Source organism: Drosophila miranda, chromosome XR, assembly GCF_003369915.1.
Source record: "Drosophila miranda strain MSH22 chromosome XR, D.miranda_PacBio2.1, whole genome shotgun sequence".
NCBI classification, from domain to species: domain Eukaryota; kingdom Metazoa; phylum Arthropoda; class Insecta; order Diptera; family Drosophilidae; genus Drosophila; species Drosophila miranda.
Genome location: NC_046674.1, coordinates 10,196,929 through 10,222,507, shown reverse-complemented (window position 1 = coordinate 10,222,507; position 25,579 = coordinate 10,196,929). Strand labels below are relative to the sequence as shown.

Here is a 25,579-nt window from a genome sequence, read left to right as displayed (position 1 = left end):
TCTCCAAAGCGAGGATCCGGTTTTGAGATTGAAATGGGTTAAAATCAAAAATATTTACAGATGAACTGAACCCCAGAGGAAGATGAAAAGATAAGACCACATATTGATGGACAAATAAGGCGGAATGATAAAAGAGAGACAGAGTCGGGTGAGAGAGAGAGAGAGCGCCTGATGATGATGGATGATGGATGACAAAATGCAAGCACGTTCATGTTCAAAGTCGAAAGAGAGAGCGAGAGAGAGAGCGTGTACATACAATATGTGTGCTATCCCCCCCCTCTTCGGATATCTTCGCCCCCCTCCTTCACGTCTTTGCTGCAATTTTGATGTGGTTTCTTTTGCCTTTTTCCTTTTCCTCTTCTCCTTTCAATGTCAGTTAATGGAAAATCATTTATCATGTGCGTGTGCGTGTGCGTGTGCGTGTGCGTGAGCCCCCGTCGTTCTCCCTCGCTGGGAAGCAGGGAAGATTCGAAACGAAACAAAAAGTGCCAGAACTAAATGATAATTACCCAAGACAACAATAACGAAAATCGGACCAAAAGGAGGCGGTCATTGTCAGTCGTTCCCCCCCCCTCCCCACCCATGGATCAATAATTTATCATCTTTGACCCGAAGAGGTCTCCGAATCTAGGAGGGGGAGGGGGGGCGTGCCGTTCTTCAATTCGTGCTGGTCGAATTGAAAATTTGTTATAGTTTCCCCTCACCCTCCCCGACTGATTGATCGGGGGAAGCATCTTCAATTGTCTGGGACCACTCCAGGTGTGTGTCCATTTCGTGCTCAAGTGTGCAGAGAATCCCTCTCCCCCTCCCCCTCCCTCTCCCGACTCTCCCTAGAAAAAGGAAAAACTTCAAATTGCCATTTGAAAGTCCGAAAAGTTTTCAGCGTTCTTTTCTCTTTTCAAATATCCTTTCGATTGACTCTTGGGCAGTACAGTGAAATACCCTGTAATGCAGGGTCCATGGGGGTGTGGGACAGTGCTTGCTCTCTCTCTCTCTGCCCAATCCTTTCCTCTCGAGTTCGATGCTTAAGCAGCTTTTGTCGAAAAGTAACTTTTGAATGACTTTCGGGTTCTCGGAACCCTGCCTGCGGGTCACATCTGCCTTTACGTTACATTATTATTTATATTCCTTCTCGCTCTCTAAATTGATGTTTTGGTCCCTTTTTGGGAGGCACACAGGCACGGCCTCGCATCTGCTTCCATAATTTCATTTTTGATTTCTTTTGACACTTTGCACATGCTTTTTGAATAACTCATCACCTTATTCCGTGCAGCCATCGTCAAACATTCCTTGCTGCTTATCCTTCCCTCTCTCTCTCTTCCTCCTTCCACCACTGTCCAGCATATGCCCTCCCCTCCCCGCAAAAAAAAAAGCTTATCCAGCCAAGTGAGCATTTGTTGCCTTTGGGCCTTTGGCTTCCTGCTGCTGCTGACGTCGTCTGCCTGCCGTTCCTCACTTCTGCGTCTGCCCCACCCACTCACACCTTCCTCCAGCTCCAGCTCCAGCTCAAGCTCTGGCTCGACTCGTTCATTGAACTTTCAGAGCATCTCGCCTTTCATCTCGCTTGTTCTTCTTGCTTCTCAAATTTATTTCGATCAGAAGTTAAAGCGCGCCGGCATCGCACACCGCACTGCAATCGCTTTAAAGCTCTCAATTACTAATTGCAGTTTTGCTATAATCATAGACACATTACATTCTGAATTCCGTGTGTCACCCGTTCAACGTGCGGCCGGGGAGGGGAGGGGTTTGTGTGCGGAAACATGACGTTTCACATTTTGGCTTGCGTGTAAATTACTAATTTCAGTTGTTGCTGCTGCTGTCGCTTTGATTGCCTCTGTCATACGCTCTCCTGCCCGTTCTCTCTCCCGCGCGCGCTCTCTCTCTCTCTCTCTACTGCCCATTGTCGTCCGCTCCGCGCCGCTATGTTTTCTTGTTGTTTTCTGATGTGCTCAGCCATCCAAATGTTGTGCTGATGCCAGCATCCTCTCTCTCTCTCTGTCTCTTTCAAAGCCAGCGTCGCATGCAAAACATGCGGGTGCAGACGACAAAGGTTTCAAAAGCGTTTTCAAGACTGAAATGTGGCCAACAATATGTGCATTTATATGTGTATAAAAAGTAATTGCTTGCATTCTAATTCGATTGTACATATATCGACACATTTGTCGCCTGTGCCACTTCCCAGATGCGGCGACTAATTCGAATGTTTCACCATTTCAAACTGTTATAATTATGGCACCGTACGAGTATGCCAGTGGCAGCAGGGGAATGCTAATGCTAATCTCGTTGTATCCGACTCGTTTCTAACCCACTACTGCCCCCCGCAAACACACACACACACACACGTGTACATGTGGCTTGTTGTTTGTAGAGAATACGCAACATTAATTGCAACATTTTCGCTGCTGTTAATTGACTAATAACTTTGGGGCATATTCTCCCAGAGGCGGGAGAGAGAGAGGGGACCATCACACACACACACACACACACACACACACACACACACACACACGCACACTAAAGCAATTAAGCTTAATTGAATTTGATTATATAAATATAATGGCATAGGAAAATAGAGCAAGCAGAGAGGGCGAAAGGTCCCCCCTCCCTCCCTCCCTCCCTCTCTCTCTCTCTCTCTGTGTGTGTGTTTGTGGCGGGGAAAACTCAATTTAAAACTAGCCTAAATGTACGGGAACTCAATCTCCGCTTTTGCAGCCTTCTTCTGCACAGCAAGCCCTTGCCCCGGCCACCCTACCCCTCTCCAATCCCTTTTGGCAACAGCCATGTCCTGCGCCAGCGTCGTCGTCGTCGTCGTCTGCTTCAATTTATGCGCGTAATCAATTTTACAAATGGCCTGCAGGCGGCAAAGGCAGCCAGGCAGGCAGGCAGGGAGGCAGGCAGGCAGGTAGGCGTGGCATATGGTAGAGGCAGGCCAAACGAGAGAGAGAGAGGGCGAAAGAGACAGCAAGAGGCAGAGAAATAAATTTATGCAATTTAGAATTTTCCGAGGGTATGTCGGACTCTTGCACTCCACTCTAATACGCTCAGTTCCGCTCTCTCTCTGTCTGTCTCCCTGTCTCCCTGTCTGTCTGTCTGTCTGTCTGTCTGTCTCCCTGTCTGTCTGTCTGTAGAGGGTGTACTGTACTGTGCTGTACTCCACTGTAGTGTGCTGCATGTTTCAGTCAATGACTTTTACAGCCGAATGAGGCTGAAATCAATTAAAATCCATTTTGATTGCATTCTTGCAGACATGCAAATGGGAAATCATGTGCCACGCCTTTCGCAAGCCCCCTAAAAAGTATGCTATGAAAAATGAGCACACATTAAAAATCTACCAGGATTCGTTTCTCCTCCTCCCACCCCGCCACAAAAGCAAAACAATAGAGTCATTGTCAATGTCGTTAGCTCTGGGGTGGGGTGTGCGTGGGGGGGTGGGGGGGTGTATGTCTGTGCTTTGAGTTCTCTGTTCTCGGCTATATTTCACTTTAATGCCGCCTCGCGGAGGCGCCACCTCCTTTGGGGCGGGGGCCTAAAAGTAGGTGGAATGAAAAATGACAACATTGCCAGGCGCCAAATTGCCAAAGACGTTAAATGAATTATTTACGTAAACAAAAAGATGGAGGGAGAGGGAGAAAGAGAGAGAGAGAGAGAGAGAGGGGGGGATGGAGAGGGGTGCAGGAAAAGCGACTGTTGAAATTGCATAATTTTTTTTGGGTAATTGTTTCAGACATGAATTTATGCCTCAATTTTTGTGGCATGCCGCTCTCCTTTGAGTGTCCTTCGATCGCTCAGAAGAATCTCCTGGGACTGTACCTTCCCTCCTTCCTTCCCTTCGTTGACTATTTTGGGGGCTTACCTATAAAGAAAAGAGTGCAGAAAATACAGGAATTAGTGATGATTTATCAACGGTTGAGGGGCCAGAGGTTAGAGGTCACAGCAATGACGGCGGGGATGTATGTAAGTGTGTGTTGCCCAACAATTATGTAAAAATCTATTTGATGGCCCAGATTAGGGGCTGGTGCCACGCCCCACACACAGATTGATTATGACATATTCGGCCCCTCTTCGGCCCCCTTTGAGACCCGCGGGGTCCCAAACCCAAGGGGTGGGGGAGATACCAGAGAAGCGAGCCGCACAGAGGGAAAGAGGCACCAAGTTTGCATTTGACACATGGGGCACGCGGAAGGCCGCTGGGCGGCCAGTGGGGCAAAAACTTTCGAGCATCACATCACATGGCACCGCAGAGGGAGATACAGATACAAATATTGACGATGACGATGATGATGCTCTGCCCTTGAATGTGCCGCTGAAATGTGGCAAGCGCGTGTGGGCGCTGGGGCCTAAAATCATTTCATTTCATTTCGTTGCGCGTCCGTTTTTGTGGGGATTTTGGGGCAAACAATGGAAACGATTCGTGGTCCTTGGTGGCCCAAAAATAGCCAAAGAACAAAAGGAAAGAAGCTGGCAGCCACGCCCACAACTTTGCTATACTTTCGGGTTGATTGGGCCTCCAAGGACTCGCCACAGGACTCCAAATCTGGTGCATACATATAGAGGGGCATCATTCCCTCCAGGGTATCCCTGTGGCCGACTACCGTCTCTTTCCACTCTCTTTTGTTCGGTTGTTGCCCCGCACTTAAGACCGTCATCAGCATTTCTCATGGATCCCGCCAGCCCCCTCCGCATTCCTCAGTCCATTTTGCATGCCCCAGCGATTTCTTGTTGTGCCTCGAATGTTTAATTTAGCCCGAGTGTCCATCTCCTTGGTGGAGCTTGGAGCTGGGAGCTGGGAGCTCTTCAAACATTTACATGTTATGCTTGCCCCGCCCTGCCGCTGGCGGGGCCAAGGCCAAAAGGGATAGAGCATTAGTCCTCTCCAGTGTCCCCCCCGTGCCACCCCCCCCTGGCACTCCGCAAACCCCGAGGGGCTCTTTGGGTTACTTTTAAATTAATTATGCGCTTAATTGTCTAATTATTGCACAGCAACAAAGCCAACAAAAGAGGTCAAATCTATCAAAGAGACAGAGAGAATTCCAGAGAATAGTTTGCCTCCGAAGTTCCACCGAGTCTAACCATGAAATATTGTACTTTTTGCAGAGCTCCGACCCGAGGATATTTTGGGACCTCGACTGCCTTGAGGGGGTGTCCCTTTGTGTCCTTCGTGGGCGACCTACAATGCCGGATTGAGTCCGCTCTTTATTTGATCATTTTCAGGCTATTTATATTTTACACCTGCCCCAAGCCTTGCCTCCTCTTTACACCCACAACTCTCTCCCACTCTCCCTCTCTCCCTCTCTCCCTCTGCTCTCCACGCATGCGATGCGTGCTGAAAGTTTTCCCCAAAGATTTTCCAAAACAAAAGTTCAAGGTGGATACTGCCAGGAAAATGTATGTATGATCCTCCCTTCCCCCCCCACCACTATCCGGCGCTCATTAAAAAGGGGTGCGAGAGGCGTAATAAAAGATGAGATTACATACGAAAAAGAAAAGAAGAAAACTCTCTCCCCACGGCGGTGGCGTCTGTGAATAATTTGTTAAAATTAAGCCCCAGCCGCAAGGGCGTTTCCAGCACTCTAATGATATACGAGTATACCGTTGGTATATGCCACCATCTTTCACATCTTGCCACAGAGCGGAGCGGAGGGGCATTTGCCGTGGGTGACATAAAAATATTATAAATGTAAATGGCAAACGCCGCTGTTGTCGTCGTCGGAGCACATTTCTCATGTGCGGAAGGGAAAACAAAAAAGGACTTTGTACAGCGAAGAAGGAGCTCGAGAAAGGGGGCCAAGGGGGGTGGGTGGGCCTCGAGCCATGGAAGCGGAAAGTTTCCGTGTTGCAAGCGTCCAGGCAGATTTTTTTGAAAGTTATTGAAGCGCTAATCGGTAATCGATTAATATTGGAAATACCCCAAGATACAAACATCTTGAATGTATCTTGTATCTTTTAATCCCCTTTTCTGCTCTCCCTCTCTCCTGCTTTTCCTCACGCATCGAAAAATCAACATAAAAAATAATGTAGTCGACTTTTGCGCGTCATGTAGTTGTATCTGTGTGTGTGTGTGTGTGTGTGTGTGTGTGTGTTGCACAGGTGAAGAGCAACGCGCGTGCCACAAGCCGTGTGCAAAGCTGTCATTGTTTTTCTGTGCCACGTCCTCGTTTCGTTTTTTTTGTGTGCCGCTTGCCACGGCATCCCTTTCGGCTTTACATGCCTCTCAACAAGTTGCACACACGTTGCCACGTTGTACTAATAAGTTAATAGATCGTCTTGTGCTCCCCCCCCCCCTCCGCCCACCCTCTCTGCCTCTCTTTTCCTCTTGACAAATTGGTAGTAAAAAAAAGAACGCCGCCCCGAAATAAAATGAGATTTTCTACGTGCCACGAAAAAGTTGCAAGCTTCGGCAAAAGGTTCTCCTTGAGGGAGAATTTATGGCACAAAATTCGAGAGAAATTCTAGCAGCGAGCGAAGGTCGAACTGGGCCACAAGGAGGGGCTGGGCGGGGCGGGGCGTGGGCTTCGGGGAGGAGGGGCGTTCGTTAATAATATAAAGATTTCCCGCACTGGCAGACGACAGCTCAAGGTCTTCGCTCTGCTCTGCTCAGTTCTCTTGGGTTCCTTTTGTTACTCTGCGAATCGCATCATTGATGGCCGACGGTCCAATAAATTTCAATACTCAAAGCCCAAACAATGCCGCAAGGATTTCAATGAAGTTGCCGCTATTATCGCAGGACACGGACACGCACACACACAGACACCATAGGCATCAGCATATGTGTGTATGTACATATATTATGGATAGCCGAGCAGCGATTGCCTAGGCATTGGCCCCCCCCCGCGAGACGGGGAGCCCCCAAGACCAAGGACTTTCGGCCTGGATGCGGCGGCAGCTGCTGATAAGCCACGTTATGCTACGATTTATCCTTTATCTTTTGGCTTGAGGTGGTAGCCCAAAGGGGGGGTGGGGGGTGGGAAAGGATTACAGTGCCTCCCGTGCCTGCCACTGCCACTGTTTCTATCAATAATTTATGAAACGCTTTTCATATTTATGACAGACACGCGTGTTCCTCCACACACGCCCCGACCCCCTCTCAAGTGTGAATATTTATGCTCCAAGGACTGCTCTATCCTTTATAAAGAGCTAAAGTTGTGCTTAAAAATTAGCTCAGCAATTTATCATAGTCCTGGCTGGCAGGAGGACAATGGCTAGCCGGACGATACGATAGTTAGCACATTAGGGGCAAGGACATCGCCATCATGACATGATGGACAAATGATGGCAATCTAATGATAATCGCAAATGGAATCATAATGGAAGGAAAACAAGGGCTCTCCCCTACCCTCTCCCCCTCCTCCCAACGAGGGAGCAGAAAAAACTTTTGCCTATTTAAATATTCAAAGGATAAGCTCTCTTCCCGCTCAGAGCACAGCAGAGCAGAGCAGAGCAGAGTCCTTTTCACAGATTGTAGATTGCCTTTTATTGGCATAAATTGTTATGTCTTTTGCGAATTGTTTACTCGCTCGGAAAAGCCATCCATCGAAGGGATCCAGAAATCTGTTATTTTCTGACAGAAGGAGGGTGGATACAGGGTGGTCCGCTCCCGCTACGCTCTCCCTCTACGGGTCTTATTCTGCTTAAAGCACCAGCAAACTTCGTTCTTCTCCCTCTCTCTCATCAAACGTAACATCAAAGCAGGCCAAGTAGTGCGGAGCGTAAAATTAGACCCGAAAGAGGGCTAACGGACGGACCACCTCTCGATCTGTCAAAGCCGTTCTCTCTTGTCTTCGTCACGCGTCTTTCTTTCCTACGCTCTCGCTCTCTCGATCTGTCGTGCTCTTGCCCGAGGCCACGCTTGAATTAGGCCACGGACACGAGCACTTCGGCCTCGGTTTCGGGTTTCGGGTTCGGCCCGGCTACCCTTAATATATAGTTCTGCCGCTATATATTAGTCTAAACAACCATCGACTTATCATTGAATAGATCGCCGACTACGCGGCTGAAGCGGCTGAGGCCCCGTGGCTCAATAGTTCTATGTTTTTAGGCCGGGAAATGCCACCATTAAAATGTACAATCCATGCACCTCCCACTTGTTTTTATGTTCTTGAGGAGCGGAAGTTTTCATTTTTGATGGGAAAATGTGAAAATTAATCACAAAACAGGAAAAGGCGCAGCGCCGTACGTGACTAGACCCCCCACCCCCCTCCCCCCTCCCCCGCCTGCGAGCCAGCGAGTCCTTTGGAGTCCTTCCAATTTATTTGGCAAACTTTTCACGCTTTCCAAGCAATTTCCCCCCCCATTCCGCCCGCCCCCTTCTAGTCTCGAACACTCACTCTCTGTCTCTGACCCCTAAGTGACCTTATTACACACTTTTGTTGCTGTTTCTGTTTCAGTTCAGGCTAAAAATATATATAAATATCCTCGTCGTCGGGATATGCTAGCGATATTTCGGTTCTCATTGCCGCTGATGACATTTATTCCGGCACGCGATGTCAATTAGCATTCCCAGCTGAGAGACGCACTCGCTCTCCGGCCAGGAAAGCCGGGGAAGACCAGAGGAAAAACCAGTGGAAAAATGCTGCCTGGCCTGAATTCGTGTGAAAAAAACAAAAACAAAAACAAAAACAGTGGATATTTGGTGGCAAAATTCTTGTACCCACAATGTGGGAAATGTTTGCCTAGGGTTTTTTGTTGCATTTGCCACCAGTGGCAGCAGTGCCACCCTGCCACCACCTGCATGGGATACTCGAATGTCCGAGAGTCTGAAATTTACACGCCCGTTAATTGACAAAGGCCTGGCACCCGTTCGCTGTGTGGGGCGGGACGGGGGGCGGGCACTGGACTACTGTGCGTATGTGTAATGGGAGCCCCAAATCGGGCAACAAAGTGGAGGTGCGGAGGGCGATGGGGGGGGGGGGGGAGACCACAAATCTCGAATGTCAAACGGCTTGAGTGACATTTGTATTGATTAGTAAATGCGATTAATCATGGCTTTCTGTGTGCTTCGGTTGCACGTGGGCTCGTGTGGCATGTGGCATGCAGCACATTACGCACACGAAAAGATAACAAAAATGAGTAGCGTTCGGTGGAATTTTCTATCAAAATACCAGACTTTGTCTCTGTCTTTGTTCTGGCCATATATACGATATATACATACGATATATGTGTATGGAATTACTTGAGATAAATCTCTCTACCTGTCTGCCTCCTGCCACCTCCTGCCACATCTGTGGCACCCAATTTCGGGCCCTGGAGGATATATGGATATTAAATTAACGAACAGACAAGACAGCCTGCTGTTTGTTCTCATTCCTCGACTGCCTTCTCTTCTTCTCTGGGCAGTCTTTCGATTAGCACTCGATAATGACGTCACCGAGTGACCCACATCGAAGAAGAAAGACTGAAAAGTTTCCGTCCGTTTCCCATATTGAAAGTAAATGTCCAACAGCTGCTGCGAATAGTTAACGCACAAAACAGCTGCTGTAGCCGATAAAAAGCAGAGCGAAGAGCGAGAGAGCGGGAGAGCGGGAGAGCGGCAGAGCGGGAGAGACAATAACTAAAACACGTTCGACACGTTCGGCGGCGGAGAGAGAGACAGCTGCTCGAGAGCTAAACAAGTTGTGACCCAATTTCGCTCTCGACTCAAAATATTATAATGGGCACTCAGTCATCTGCCCGACACTCGATACCCTCTGCCCGCTGCCCGCTGCCTCCTCTGCCCTGCCAATCATTTCACTTTCAAGCTCCTCCTGTATTGTACTTCCTATTGTGCTTTGGGGTTCGGCTTCGGTTCCCCTCCTCCTCCTCTGCCTAATTGGCCTGTAAGCGAGCTTGTGCCTTTCTTTGGGGCTAATTAATTAGCCAAGCTAATCATACACAACTGTGGACAGAAGAGCACTCGACGCCAATCAAAGCAATTCAATACCCACCCCCCCCCGCCCGCCTCTCGGGCAGGAGAGCTTCGAGAGGGAGAGAGTGGAACAGCAACAGCAACAGCTGCAACTGTTACTCTAAATAGGTGTCAAGTTCAAAAAGCTCTTGACAAATCAAATGCAGACAAGCAGACAGAGAGAGAGCGCACTAATGCGGGCATATGCATAGGCATGTACATGTGTGTGTGTGTGTGTGTGTTTATGCTGATAAGCCACCAGCATGCGATCGAATATGCTTCGCTCTCTGCCTCTGCCTCTGCCTTTCTCCTTGGGCTTCAATTTGGCTGCGGGTCCGACTACACCCACTCGGGGATGTAGCTCAGATGGTAGAGCGCTCGCTTAGCATGTGAGAGGTACGGGGATCGATGCCCCGCATCTCCAATGGGTTTTTCTTCTTTTTTTTTGCCTAAAACATATTTCAAGAGCAAATTTTGCTAGTTTTCATATTCGTTGGGGGGACTCGTTTGAGTCTTTGTGGGATTTGAGGGATTTCTCACTCAATTTTGAATAATTTTTCCCACTTTTTCAACAGCAAACATAGTTTTTATATAGTTTTTTATGAGGATGGTGTTGAAATGCTTTTAATACCGATTTTTCCTGAAGATCTGATCGTTCATCTTTGCTTAAGGTGGCGGTGTCACAGGTGGGGGATATGCGCCACAGAAATCTGGTATATTGCACCACTCAATGCCCCAGAAAAGAGGCCAAAGCATCCCTTCTATGTGGATGTCGAGTCCTGGAATCCGTTCCATAGTTTATTTGGCGGCTATCGCCATTATTTGCAGGCTCTTTAAAGAATGGTTTCACTCTTTTTCAATCGAGAGCCGAGCAGAGGCGCCTTTCACTGGACATCTCGTGGCTCGTGGCTGGTATCTCGAGTTTTCAGTTGAGTTCAGTTTTCCCAGCACTTGAGCCAAGGACAAAAGGCCTTAAAATCATAAAAATGGGCGCATTGCAGCATTAAAAAACAAAAAAAAAACAGAAAAAAAGGGTACAAAAATGAAATGGTGTGGGGGGGGGGGGGGGGGGGATAAAGAGCTGCAGGAAAAAGCCAAGCAGAAAAAGAGAAATCACGAATGCGTCATAAAAACTTTGCACATCAATGCGTCGAGGAAAAGGGGTGGTGGGGGGTGCAGAGGGTGCATGGCGGAAGGAAGGGTATCCCAAGGGCCGAGTGGCAGGGGGGGGGAAGAGAGAGACAGATAGATAGCGAGGGCCATTCGAGGCAGAACCATCTCTAAAAAGTTCTGGGGCAGAAACAGAGAGCGAGAGAGAGCGAGAGAGAGCGAGAGAGAGGGAGAGAGGGGGAGAGAGAGAGAGAGAAATAGTACCATAAAAAAATTACAGAAATTCCGCTCTTCGGGTCTTCTGCTCTTTTGGCCAAGAAGTGAAGGAAGCCACTTGAAAATCCAGCTAAAAGAAGTGGCCAATGAAAGGATGAATCAAGAGAGCGGCAAGGGGATGGGGCACGGGGCACGGGGCACGGGGGGCAGGGGCACCAGGGGTTGTGGTAGCTGTAGCTGCTGACCAAATAGCTCCCTGGTTTGGGTCAGGCCAGAAAGTACGAAACGTTTTTATTGCAATTTTTCGCTGCCTCTCGCTCTCTCTCTTGTGCTGCCTGCCGCCTGCCACATCCCCTGCAGCCTCATTTGTTGATGGATTAGTCAAAGTGCAACGCAGCGGCAGGCTGGGGCAGGTTGGGGCAGGTTGGCAGAAGGTTGCAGCAGCCAGAGCAGCAGGAGCATTTCCTCATTTGCCTGTGGCCACGCAATTTTACTGCGGCACTCGGCCCTCCTGCAGCATGGAGAAACAGAGACAAAGAGAGACGGAGAGGGGGAGAAGGAGAGGGGGAGAGAGGGAGAAGAGCCTTGCAACATTTCTCCTCCTGCTGCTCATTTTGGCATCATTAAAGCCTTCAGTTACAGCATTTTTTCTACCTCTTGCCACTTGCCACATGCCACTTGCCCCCCTTGCCTGTTTTGCTGTTCTGCCTCCTTGCCTCCTTCGTTTCTTGCTCGTTTTTTGTTGCACGCACAGCACAAAATTTTGATTGATGATTGAATGCAGCAACAGCAGTGGCAGTGGCAGTGGCAACAACAACAACAACAACAACATCTCATGTGCAACAGCTGCTTAATGATTAAGCAAGAGGCAAGCAGCAAAGAAGCAAAAACACCAAAAAGGAAGCAGACTCAACTTTTTGCCACCTTACAAAGGCCTTTAAAAACCGACGCTGAATCGAGTCCGAAAGAACTGCCAAAATAATACCAAAATCATGCACACGACATGACCGGAAACAGATCGCACTACTGGTCGGAATTATAAAGAAGAGGTAGGCACATAGGTATCGTGATCGAATTTACTTGATTGTATGGATACCCCGGTGATTGTTCAGTTTCTATTTTCCTGTTTGGGAATACAGAAACAGAGAGACTGCATATTTCTAGTATTTATAGTATTTCTAGCCCGCTTAATCCTCCATTCTTTTCTGCACGTTGATATGCAATGACGGCACCATTAAGACGCCGAATTGACGCCAAGCCGAAGCCTGTAGTGCAGCCCTACTCCCGCCCAACCAACCGAGGGGCGCTGCCGCATGACGCGCGACGCTAAAAGAACTAAGAATGCATTCAAAACATTAATACTAATACTACCTACAAGAAAGGTGTGCCAACATTAGGGATTTCAGAAGAGGAAGCGCATTAGTTGTGGGTATAATTACGGTAGAGGGAATTATAATCCGATCAGAAGACCCTAAACGGTTCAGGCAGGGAATAACTGAATCTACAAAACGGAAAGGACAATGGTAAATAGTTTCCAGTGGATCCAATGGGTAGTCTATGCGGCTCAACAAGTCAGGGCTATCCACGGCACCCTGAATCACCCTAAGGATGAAAGACCAATCTGCTAGGGCAAGAAGGTAACCTCAATCTCTCATTCGAAGTCTTACAGTCCCTCCAAATTTTTAAATCAAAAATTAAAGACGGGAACCCCTCTATAATCAATTCTAATGCTCACAATTTTGCTGGTCTGCTCAAAGCCTGGTGTTTCTTTATAAATTTCAAAGGATTTGGCCTTACTTCCTGCACATTTCCAGTAGCAGAGCGTTAAAAGAGATTCTTGCGTAAAACCTGGGACGCTCGGTATTTAATGAACGAAGCAAACACCCCCCCCCCCCTCCCAAACCCCCTCCCCCACCTGACCAGCCCAGGGCCAACAGCGCCCACGCTCTCGTTTATTCTAGTATTTTAAGCATTTCAAATGGAAGCTTTTTATCTGTGGAAAATATTATTATTGTTGTAATTTTTTGTGATTTGCCAAGAGGGGACCTTCAGTGCTTTGTCGCCTGCCCCGAAGGAACACAAGAACAAAGTGTTTGGGGGGGGGGGGAGCGGGGCTGGGGGGGCGGCAGGTATTTGCTTAAACTTTAGTAATTTTGATTATAAAAGCCTGAAAATGAAGTCGGTTTTGGGGCAGGAAAAGCACTCGTAGTGCATGTTGTGTTTCCATTAAATGGAAATGTATTTTCTTCTCCCGCCCCCTCGATTCGATATTACTCATACGCCCTGTGGCGCGGCGCCGCTCCTCTTCGAAATTGAATTCCCAATTGGTGGAATTATCCTTTCTGACATTTATCGCTGACATTAATTACTTTTCTCGACTGTCGATTGCCTGCTCTTTGCATTGGCTTTCGTTTGTGTGTGTTTTCTCTGGCGTAATACTCGTATGTTTTATATTCCATATTTGCTGTTAATTAATATTTGAAATAACGCTTTTAGGTGATTGGTATTGTTTGATTTGTGTGCTTTTCTTTCGGGGTTTTTCCCCGGCCCGTTTTGGGGTTTTCTTCACAATTTTAAGTGGGTTTTATTGTGGCTGCAACGTTTGGCAACCTGCTGTTTGGTAATCGGTTTAGGCCGTAAGCAATTTGGCAACTGCATCACACACACACCCAGATACACACACACACACACCCAGACACACACACACACACACACCCAGACACACACACAAACTGTTGGGGCAACAGCAATGCTTTTCAACCTGATTCCAGCCTGATTTAAATACTTGATTGAAACATCTATAGCTCTGGATTTGGATTTGGATTTGGTTTCGATTTCGGTTTCAGCTGCGATGTGTGGGCCCTGGGCATTAGCATATACTTGCCACAAGCTCTTCTGCCCTCCGATTTTGAATCTTGGATCGATCATGAATCAGCAGCTGATGGGCTGGGTGGGTTTCCCACATAAATCCCAATCAATACGCTCCGATAGACCCGATCTCTTATCGATGGCAGTGTTGCCTCCAAATATTTTCCCACACACCACAAAAAGTGCGAAATCTACGAAGACGAGCAGCAAAACATGTTTAAAAGTGCATAAATTAAGGCAAAAAAAAAGCCATAGAGGAAGAGGCAGAGGGAAATGCAAATCAGTTTTTGAGGCCAGGCCTGGGTACGAGTGGGCGGTGGGCGTGTTAATTACACACGACAAGGGGGTGTGGGGGGGAGGGGGGGGAGGAAATGGGTACGAGTGGTCATGATAATTCTTAGCCCAGATAATCCTGGCACAGGCATCCTGCATTGCTGCATAAATTCTCAACAACAGGTACCAAAACTTTTCCCACACACTGTTTTCCAAGGCAGAGAGAGACAGAGACGGAGAGAATCACGGGGCCCTAGAACTGTTTTTGTTGCTTTTAAATCCAGTTTACGCTAAAAATACACACACTCAAGTGCGCAAAAGTGCGTGTGTGTGTGTGTTTGCATTTGGAAATGCATTGGCAAGCGGAAATGCAAAGCAAAACACACCCCGCGCAGCCCCCGCACACACCAGCAAATGCAAAGCAGCAAAAAGGAAGAGCAACAACAACAACCACATGAAACAGCTGAGAAAGCAAAAGCAAAGAAACGCCAACGGCGACGACGACGGCGACAGCGACAGCACCAGCGACAGCGCGCCCGATGATGACGATTAAAAAAGCAGCAACAAAAACTGGCTGCTAGCTGCTCTGCCTCTGCCGCCACCGCTGCTCTGCGCTCTGCCTCCGCCTCTGCTGACTCTGCTTCTGCTTTTGTGTGGTTTAATGACCTTGCCCAAGTTGCTTTATGCTCTCCCTCTCTCTCACACTTGCGCGCTCGCTCTCTTTGGGACTTTGGTATTCGCTCCCCTGCCAAGCAGACGCCACCACCGCCACCGCCACGCCATGTGGTCGCCTCTAGCGAGGGAGAGGGAGCGCGAGAGGGAGAGAGCATGACAGTGTCGCTGGTATGTTTTGTGCCTAATTTTATCCGCACGCTGTTCCATCCCACCCACCCCCCAACCCATTCCGTTTATTGGCAGAAAACCGAGTGAATTTTATTTTTAAATAGTTTAAAAATTGCCGCCTCTCGACACAAGGGAATTGTGTCAAGTGTAAATTGAATACATTGTAGTAGTGTGCCGTCCCCCGTCCCCTTACCCCCACCCCTACCCCTATCTGGCAGGGCGGGGGGAGAACTCTGCTTGTTGGGGGCGTTTCTGTTTATAGAAATCCATAAAAGTCCCATCAAATTCAGTCAATGAAAAATCGTTAAAAATTCAAATCCACATCTTTGCCATAAACGCAATCACGAAATCTAGCTTATTATATTTGTATACCCTATACGATATTTTGTTTATATTTAGCCGCACAATTTATGACCCTAAACGCACACGACGATGTCAATGACATATGCGGGTGTGCGGGGGGCGGTGGCAGGGGGGGGGGGGAGGGGAAGGGGCTATGGGAAATGGCATGAAATGAGCGGAAATGGCACTGGCGAAAACTGAATGGAAAATATGACGCAAAAAGTGGATTCTCTAATGTTTCCAGAGGGTGGGGAAGGGGGGGGGGTGGGGGGAAGACTTGGCAACAAGAAAAGTGGAGAAGGCAAGGGAAAGGCAAGGAGGGCCTTGCGGAACAGGAAAACCGATTAGAGGGGTATCAAGAAAAGGCAAAGAGAGAGATTTAGGCTGGGATTGAATGAATGTTTCAGAGGTATCCCCCCTCCCCCTCCCCCTCCCCACTGTTAGCCACTGATTTTGAGTGAAACATAGGCTTTATCTATACGATATTCGATATGCCCGAAAGATAAGACGATCTGGTAGGAGGGGCAGGCACACAAAAACCAACAACAGAGTTCAATGAGCTGCCCCTCCCCCCCCCCCCACTCTGTTAGAACAATCGGAATGAAATTAGTCACTCGGAAGTGGGTGGTGGGCTGTGATCCCAACCGCGTGTCAGTCGTTGGATAAGATACAGAAAAATACACATAAAATGGATTCGATTTGAAGATTGGGATCATTGGGGAGGTGCCACTGGCATCATGACGTGACATTAAATGATTTTCAGTTCGAAGAATATCTCACATACGATAAGAGGGGTATCAAAAGAGAGAGAGGGGGAGACAGAGATAACGATAAGATAGAGTTTGTTGCCACTGGAAGCCATTGAACTTGAGTGTTGCAGATGGTAGGCCTCAACAACCCCCCCCACACCCCAATCAAACAATTAACCTAATTTTTGGGGTACCCCCCTCCCCCCCACAATACCCTTTCCCGTCTCAGGGCTGGGTTGTGCAAGCCCTGGCCCTAGAACAAAAACTAACAAGTGACAAAAGCCGCATGTTGCAGGGACAGGGGGCAGGGGCAGGGACAGGGGACAGGGGGCAGGGGAGACCAAAGCCAAAGGAATGACAAAAGATGAAAAGAAAGGAAAATGAAAAGAAAAGAGCTCTCTGTCAACGCGTTGACGTTGTAATTTAGCGCGTCCTCCTTTGCTCCTCCTTTGCTCCTCCTCCTTTTGTGTTTTTCTTTTGTGGCCAGCCTCGGATTCTGCGTCTGCCTTTTGTCAAGGTTGCTGCCAGCCATTTGCCGCCCTTTAAGCCCAGCCCCCTGCCCCCCTCCCTCCCCCTCGTGCAACTGCATTTCTGTGTGCAGATCTTAAAGTATTTCTATTTAAATTCCATGGAAATAACCAATCGAAAAAGTGTGCTCCTTCGCACATGCATTTTTTAATAGCCCCCTCCCTTTGGCCCTTCGAAATCAATTGAAATGTTACCAAAAATAACCACTTACCCCCTCCCCCACGTTCCACGTCCCACGCCCTCGAGCTGGAGCCCAGGAGACCCCGAGAGCCAGGAGATATAACAAGGATTTCCGCTTACCTGCAAGGAAAACGAAAACAGGGAATAATCGATAAATATTATGTATATTTGATGGACGTATCGGTAGGTTGGGTTGGTAGGGGGGTAGCGGGGGAGGGTAAAATAAAGTCAATTAAAGCGAAGCCCACATTTCATTCGCCAGCAAATCATTTGGCAAATGTCATAAATAATTCCCCTGCCCGACTCCCTCTCTCCCTCTCCCTCTCCCTCTCTCTGTGTGTGGAGCGTGTGGCAGGTTGGGCTCATAATTTATGCATCCATTTGATCGTTTCGATTGAAAAACGGGTTCTATTAAACGCAAGAGTCTCGGCACTCGCCCGAAAAGTGTGAAAAAATACTCGGAATGGGGCACATTTTCAGGGTATCCCTCCCTTTCGCTGCGGCATGCCAGGCGGAGGGTTAAATTAAGTTTTCCACTTGCACTCCCACACGCTAGACATGCCACACATGCCGCACATGCAACCAAGTGCACAGCTCATCAATTAAGCAGCAAAAAAGAACCATCCAGGTGACAGCTAACAAATAAAATGCATTTACCAAATCAATTTTGCATCAACAGAAAGGAGAGAGGAGGAGGCAGAGAGAGCCACAATCGATAGCCTCCCTTCGTGAGGCATTGCCAGATCCAAATGAGCGCCAGAGCTGCATTTGGGATCAGAAATGAGCAGCAGAGCTGCATTGGGCATCAGAAATGAGCAGCAGAGCTGCATTTGGGATCAGAAATGAGCAGCAGAGCTGCATTAGGCATCAGAAATGAGCAGCAGAGCTGCATTTGGGATCAGAAATTAGCAGCAGAGCTGCATTGGGCATCACAAATGAAATGAAAGCTGATTAATTGCCAATTAGAGCAATATTCGGGCCATCAATGGATCAGTGGTTGATAATTATCAAATTGACTGCAATTTGTACATCTAAATAGATGAGTGGATGAGTGTTTGAGTGGGTGAATGTTCGAATGGGTGACTGCTTCGAGTAATTAAGTTTCAATTTTGTTCAATTCGCAAAACAAACTCCAATCAAAGGCCGATGATTGGCCCCGGTAATGCATATGCACCCCACGATTGTTGATTACTTTTGATGGGGCTTTGTGCGCCCGCACCCGTCCCCGCCCCTCTTTCCGCGCACCATGCAATTATAACTGTTTGCAAATCAAATCTCCATCTGTTGGAGGCCAACCGGTGGATGCAGCGCACAGCTCTAAAAAATGAGGCAAGTACCAGGCTGGGCCGCGGCAGCCTCGTTTGGACAGTACCTAAAAGAGAGCCCCCCCCCTCCGACGAAAAAAGGCGGACAAGAATCCTTGAAATTTGAACAGGCGCTTCGGGCGAAAAGCGAATCAAAAATCAAAAAAAAAATATATATATATATATATATAAAATTGTTAAGAAGTTGGAAAAGCGGGAAAACTGGTATTCCCAGACACCACCCACCGCCCTTGAGGCCCGCTCCTGCCCATTTGCCGCTCTTTAGTTGAGGCTCCAAGATTTTTATTACATTTCCTGCGTGGGCCCCTGGAAAATGGGAAATTCCTGCAAACGGATGTATGCAGAAGGGTTAAGGGGGATCGAGGGAGGGGGGCGGGAGGATGGCAAACAGCAATTAGACGATGGGGCAACAGAAAATCCCGAGGCCTGGGGCTTAATCAACTTCCGTCAAGAGAGAGACAGAGAGCGAAAGAAACGGCCATGAAGGATGGGATTAAAAAACAGGAATTTCTCTTCTTTCGAGGGAAAAATCAGTTCCCGAAAAGGATCCAATCTCGTAATCGTTATCGGTAGACACACAGTTATCGAAGGGGGGAGGGGGGGGGTTTTCAAAGTTCTCTGCCTCTGCCACAAAACGTGTCTGGAAATACAACAAATTGTGGCCCCTGCCCAACCCTCGAGAACTTTCTTTGCGGCCAAAAGAATTTCTTTCGCTTTGCATTTTCCGTGAAGCAGGAAATCACCTGTTTAGGGTTTTTCTTAGGCTCCTTTTTTTCCAGACCGCAAACGTGTTTGGCATTTCAAATCGATGCAGGAAAATGCATTGGGGGTGCGGGGGGGGAAGGGGCAGACCTGGGGAGCAGTCAACAGTCAGTCAACACAACAGACACGCAACAGCAGTGGCCAGGGTAGGGTGGGGTGGTGTGGGGGGGGTGCAACATGCAACCAACTGAGACGTTTGCCTGCCTGCCTCCTCCTCCCCTCCCCCTCCTGCAGCTCGGCAATGCTCGGGCCATGTAATTAGGTTGTTGCACAGCCAGAAGTTGCCTCCTTTTGTTTTTCACGTGTTTTACTCCAATAATTGTGTAATTTGTATGTACTTCGAGCCATTTGGCTGTCTGCCCCGAACACCCAGGGCCCCCCCCCCCCCCTTCCATCCTTCCTCAGGCAAATGCCGTCTGGCATATCAATAAAAGAAAAAGGAAAAAGAAAACCTTTCAAATGTTTTCTTTTCAATTGAATAATTTCCATGTCCCTCTCCCTCTCCTTCTCCCTATCTCTCTCTCTCTCTGTCTCTGCTTTTTTGTTGAAATGTGGCAAATATTTTGACAACAACAAGAAAAAATACACCATTTTATGTGTGGCCCTAAATCAAATGGGAATCTGATTCTGCGGCCGAAGAGAGAAATAAATGGCCTGCTCCTCGATGCCCCAACAAAAAAAAAATAAAAAAAAACATGTGGCAGCCGATAAGCAGGGAAAGGGGGTAGAGAGACTCCCAGAGAGAGAGAGAGAGGGAGGGAAGGTGGGCGAAATGTAATTTAAATTTTGATTACCGTAAAAGCAAAAAAAAAAATACAAAAAATAGATCAAATGAAAATCCAATCGAGAAATTTATTTAAATATTATATTTAATTTCAGGTGTTTTTTTTTATATATCATAAATCCAGAAATATTTGCCTTTAATTAGGGAAATCTCAAAATGGAAAAACCTATAGATCCTCGCCATTCAAGAACCATATAGAGAAGAAAAAGGGACATGTCTGCTGGGGCCAAGCCACAGGTGGCACGAGAGCGGGGGCAGCCTCCACCACACAAGTTGAATAAACCCCGTCAGAGGTCCGACGGTCCGACAGTCGCAGCAGAACCATAGAGAACTGGAACTGGATCCGTTTTAGTGTGCGTGTGAGTGTGTGCGTGTGTGTGTGAGTGTGTGCGGAATAGCCAACAGTCCGGGCAGGCCAACCAGGCCAACAGTTGGACTTGGACAGGCCCAAAGTTGATAACCTTGAGAGCATTTTCATGCGAAAGTTCAATGAATTTTTAGTTTCTCAAAGAGCGACAGAGAGAGAGGGAGCTCACACACCACTCACATGTGAGCCCAACAAGAGGGAGAGGGGGAGAGGCGAGAGGGTAGATCGGGGCTAAAAGTGAAACAAAAACCAGACTAAACATTGTCGAATGATGTGGCAGAATAGGTGGAGGGGAACGGGTAAGAGAGAGGCAGAAAACTCAAAGAAGAGTCTGAGAACCAGTTCAGGAAAAAAGAGAACTGCAATTGCATGATGAGAAGAGAGTGTGTTCTACAGAGAGAGAGGAAGAGGGCAGAGAGAAGGTGTGTGTGTGTGTGAAATCGATGCGTCGTCGGTCGATCTGTTCGTTTTTCTTCCTTTCCTTCAGCTTCAGCCTCTCTGCTTATCGGCCACTTCGTCGACGTCTCGCTCCCCCTCCCCCTCCCCCCCGCATTGCCCCTTGGGCGTCTGTCTTCGAAGCTCATGAAATGCGCAGGAAATCAATGATTCGCTTCGGTTTCGATTACACACACACACACAGAGACACACAGGCGGGCAGGCAGACGGACAGGCAAACACATGCACAGGTTCATCAATGTATTGGCAACATGTTGCCCGCAACACGCACAGCATGTTGCTGAAAGCATTTGCCATAAATTAACTAAAATTATAGACAATTATTAAGCATTGATCAAGCGTATAACCTGAGCGATGATCGCTCTCTGATTTCCCCCCACCATCCCCCATCTACCCCACTCTCCACTCCCCACTCTCTTCCCTTTTCCCCTTGCTGTTGTTGTTTCTGCTTCACTTGCATATTTATTGGGGCGTTTGTGCATTTTAATTAAGCGATTTGTCAATTCCAAACGGCAAGAAGATGAAGCCGAGGCTCACAGCTGAGTGCCTGAGAAATGCTTTAGGGAGAACTCTGACAGATAGAGAGAGACCGAGAGAGAGAGGGAGAATTGATTGGGCAAAAAGGGAAAATTATAGAGCTGGTGATGGCACACGAAGATCGAAGAATGCACAGAAGATACCAGAGGGAAGAGGATGCTCGGTAGGCGGCGGCCGGCAATTAGTCAATCATAGGGTTAAGGAGAAGCAGGAGGTTAAGAAGAAGCAGAGGGTTAAGGAGAAGCAGAGGCAGAGGGAGAGGGCGAATCAGTTGCTGGTAATTGAAATTGAACGCAGAAATACCGCTGAAAGGATGGGTTATTGATTGCCAGATCGGTTGAGTACAGCAGGAGCTGCAAACGTTCCGTTTCCACAGTTCCAGTCTGGAATGGACCACCGATTGCCCTCTCGCCCCATTTGCACCTCTAACGACCCTTTCTCTTCATTTTGTTGTGTTTTCTTGTGTGTTTTCTTTTGCCTTAACACATTTATCAGTAATCAGAGCAAAAGCCTAGTCACACAGCAACCGACTGACAGCCGCATTAACCCCTGGAGGTAACTATATTTTTATTATTCCTTGAGAGGTTTTTCTCTTTTCTTTTTCTTTTTTGTTGCTGCAACAGAAGCAATAACTGAGGCATTCAGTTTTGCCGCTTGGCTGCTCCACTGGCCCCACATTTATGACAGAGAGAGAGGGAGAGAGAGGAGGCAAAAGTCGAGTGCAGCCAGACAGCAGACTCTGGCTCTGGCTCGGGGAATCGGTCTGGGGTCTCCGTCTGAACAGCCGTTTGTCAATTACCCTACAAACCTCCAAGCAGCAAGCAGCAAGCAGCAACAACCTCAACAACAACTCGGTTAACTCAGCTGATTGTCTTTCATAATCGTTGTGTTATGTGCCTCCGCGACGGCAGAGCGAACTTGAATACTCTTACGGAAGGTGTTGCTCGTTGGCTTAGTCTCTGCAAATATCGGCTACACAACATTCGATTAATGGTGATGGCAGGGTGACTTGTGCTTCGGCTCACGCCCCTCCTCCCCCCCTCCACCGACTGTGTTGCTGTTTCGGAGGTGTGGCTGAAACATTTGTGGGCTCTGCGCTGACTCAACTCCTCCTCCTCCTCCTCCTCCTCCTCCTCCTCCGCCTCCCCCCTCTCACCGCTCCCATCGTCTTGTGGGCTGCAGCTGCGCCAAAGTTCAAGTGTTGCACTTTTTTCCCCCCCCTTTCTGGTTTTTGTTTTTGTCATTTTGCAGGTGTGCGAAGATTTGTTGCTGCTGCTGCTTTTTGTTTTTCTTCTTTTTCTTTTTCTTTTCTTCGGTGTGGGTTTTTTCCCCCCTTGGTTTTGCTCGTTGGCTGCTTCCGTTTCGTCGCTCCCTCCGCGGCGGCCATGCTTGCCTGCTTGTCATAATTATTTGCACTTCACATCATCTGCATGCGAATGGCAGGAGGCGGGAGGCGGGGGGCAGCAGGAGAGGGAGAGTCGCCGCTCTTCGCTCTTTCCTCTCTGCCCATCTGCTGTCATAATCAGACAAAAACTTTTCTTGTGGTCAATTATTGTTGTTGTCTCTGTCTTGAAGTCTCTTTGCTTTTTTCTCCCTTATAGCCATCCAGCCATCCATCCATCCATCCATTCGTCCATTTATCCATTTATCCACTGCTGTTGCGGTCAGCTCCTGTAAATTGCCACTAAAAGTGTTGAAGTGTTGCACTTTGTTGTGTCATTATAGGAGAGGGGAAGAGCGGTAGAAAGAGAGGAGTGCACACACACACACACACACTTATGCATGTACATATATGTAATATTCATATTAGCGACGGCTTTCACGACTCTCAAATTACATCCAGAACAAAGGAGCAGAATAGGAAGAAGAAGAAGGAAGAGATGAGGAGAGGGGAAAAGATCTGAAAAAACCCAGGGGCTTTTAGCAGAATTATCCACAAATTTGTTGTTCCTGTTTTTTTTTTGCTCCTCCCACGACGAACACTCACTCAATCTTGAGCTAAATATAGAAAACATGTGAGGATACCCGGCGAAAGGATGTTTTTAGCCCCCCCCTAACAACAACACGTTTTTATACCGCAATCTCCTGTCGTCTGCCGTCCCTTGGGCGGGAGGAGCCTTCCACGTGTTAAGCCATCGAACAAATCCCCGTATCTATTTATAGCCCGAGAAGTGCGTCAAGAAAAACGCTTTTCCTCCCGTACGTCAGAGGGAAACTATCTATCCATCCCCCGCCCCCAAAGTGAGTGAGTGAAGGGGGGGGGGCCAAGTGGGCGGACGCAACCAATAATGCAAAATCGCATAACACTTGAAATGCCCGCAACCAGAAGGTTGCAAGGGGTTTAAGGATAAACTTCTGTGGAAACAGAAGAACTATCGCAAGGGACAGAATGCTGATGCAAAGGATACTGAGGATAACTGAGGGATGCTCAGGGATGCTGATGCTGAAGTTAGCCGCATAATCCACTCAAAAAGCTGGCACTGCTATGCTCTCAATGCTTTCACACACACACACACAAAAGCCCAAGCCAGCGACACATCCAGGAGGAACGGCAGAGAGGGAGAGCGGCAGAGCGGCAGAGAGGCCAAGTCTTGGGACTGCAGCAGTAGTTCGTTCAGCCAAGCATTTGGACAAAAAGGAAGTCACTTGCCATAATGACACTTGTCGCTGTCTCGCTCTATGTCTTGTCTTCGTTCTTCGTTCTCCTTCTCTTTCTAGTTGTTGTTGCGGCCTGTCGCTGTCGTTGTCGCTGTCGCTGTCACGGCGCATTGCGTGCGAGAGCTTCAAATGCAGTGGTGCAAAGGCAGAGGGAGAGAGGGAGAGGGATGGGGATAGAACACCAAGAGGGGACTGCGCTGCTCTTGAATCTCCTTTAAGCAACACTTAGCAGGGGCTAGAGGCTAGAGGCTCTTCTCCACTCGGAATCGGAATCGATCGATCTTTCATCAATCAATTTAATGAATGGATTATTGAAAGAGGAAGGGAATTAGAGAAGGTCTTTTGCGTATCTTGTTGTCTAAATTTAAAAACCAGTTACTATCTGGGTTTCGAGGGTTCAACTCTGCCTGGCCAAATGGTCTTTTCACCTCTCTGTCAAGTGTCATTTCCACTTGGTTTTTATGGGAACTAAACGGCCCCCCACCACAAGAGGCAAACTAATAGATAGATAGATGCCCAGCAAACCCACAAAACGTGCCTTTTGCGAGAGTTCCAAAAAAAAAGGCTCGCAAAAGCGCAAAAAAAATGAGTGCGACTTTTTGTATCGGTAAAAGCTCGCAAGCCCGCTCTCAACATATTGCAAACGAGCTCGCAGCATATCGCAAGTGCGCTCTCAACATATGGCAAAGTCTCGCAACAGATCCTTTTGCGAGAGCCCCGAAAAATGCTCGCAAACGAGCAGGAGAAATGAGCTCGACTTTTTGTAGCGCAAACATGCTTGCAACATTTTGCAAACGAGCTCGCAGCATATCGCAAGCGCGCTCTCAACATATCAACAGGATACATTGCCAAAAACTGAACGACACAAGTATCGTGTTTCCATCATTTTTGGGTCCAACTGCGAGCGTTTTCTCGCATGCGACACCTTTTGTGAGCATCTGTCTTGCTGGGTGGGGACAGTGGAGGAGTGGGGGCATCCACTTTAACTGCTAATTGAAACTTTGATTGAATTTTCATGCTTTTCCAAGACACCATTCCACCCACTACCCGTTCTCTGCCATCTCTGCCATCCGTTATTCTCCTTCATCTTCTACTGCTTCTTCTTGTTTTAACTGGAAATGTAAACATTGTAAAACACACTTAAAAGGCGCCTGAGGCTTGGATCCTAATGGTTACCAAAAGCCGAGCCGCCATACTACTCGTATTATTAATTGCTAATTGATTTCCACTTTTCGATTGTTTTATAATTTATCAAAAACTTCTCGGCAGGCAGAAGAAGCTCTCTAAATGGTCTTTAGGGGTTCAAAGCTCTCCGGGTGGCAGTGGCTTTTCTCAGGCCCTTAAAGGTCATCGGTGTTCCGCGTTGTTTGTGTTTTTTTTTGTGTCTCTTTTTTGAAGGGCAATCATAATTAGTGCTGGCAATGCTTGATGCTTGAGGAGTTCTCTCTCTCTCTCTCTCCCTCTCCCTCTCGAAGTTTAATCTGAGGTTGACCTTTCTGTTTGGTTGGGTCTTTGGGGTCGAGACTTTTGTAAGGAAACAAGAAGCTCTTCGCTGAAAGATCGCTCTCAAGGTGTGGCACTTGTTTGGAATCTCTCTCTCTATCGGTTGGCCACTTCCTGGCCTTCTAATTGGAAACAGGAATTCAATTAGCGCCCGTCTCCATCTCCTTCAATCGGTAAACATTGCTATATATTATATGT

General features: G+C 47.9%; 1 protein-coding gene and 1 non-coding gene across 3 annotated transcripts in view; one reads left to right on the top strand and one right to left on the bottom strand.

Annotated features, from left to right (window-relative positions):
- LOC108152329 (serine/threonine-protein kinase NLK) overlaps positions 1 to 25,579 on the bottom strand; it is a 70,078-nt gene that overhangs the window by 11,775 nt on the left and 32,724 nt on the right. The gene's annotated exons all lie outside the window — the stretch shown is intronic.
- On the top strand, positions 10,232 to 10,304 carry Trnaa-agc. The gene has a single exon. It is a non-coding gene; the product is annotated as a tRNA-Ala (tRNA).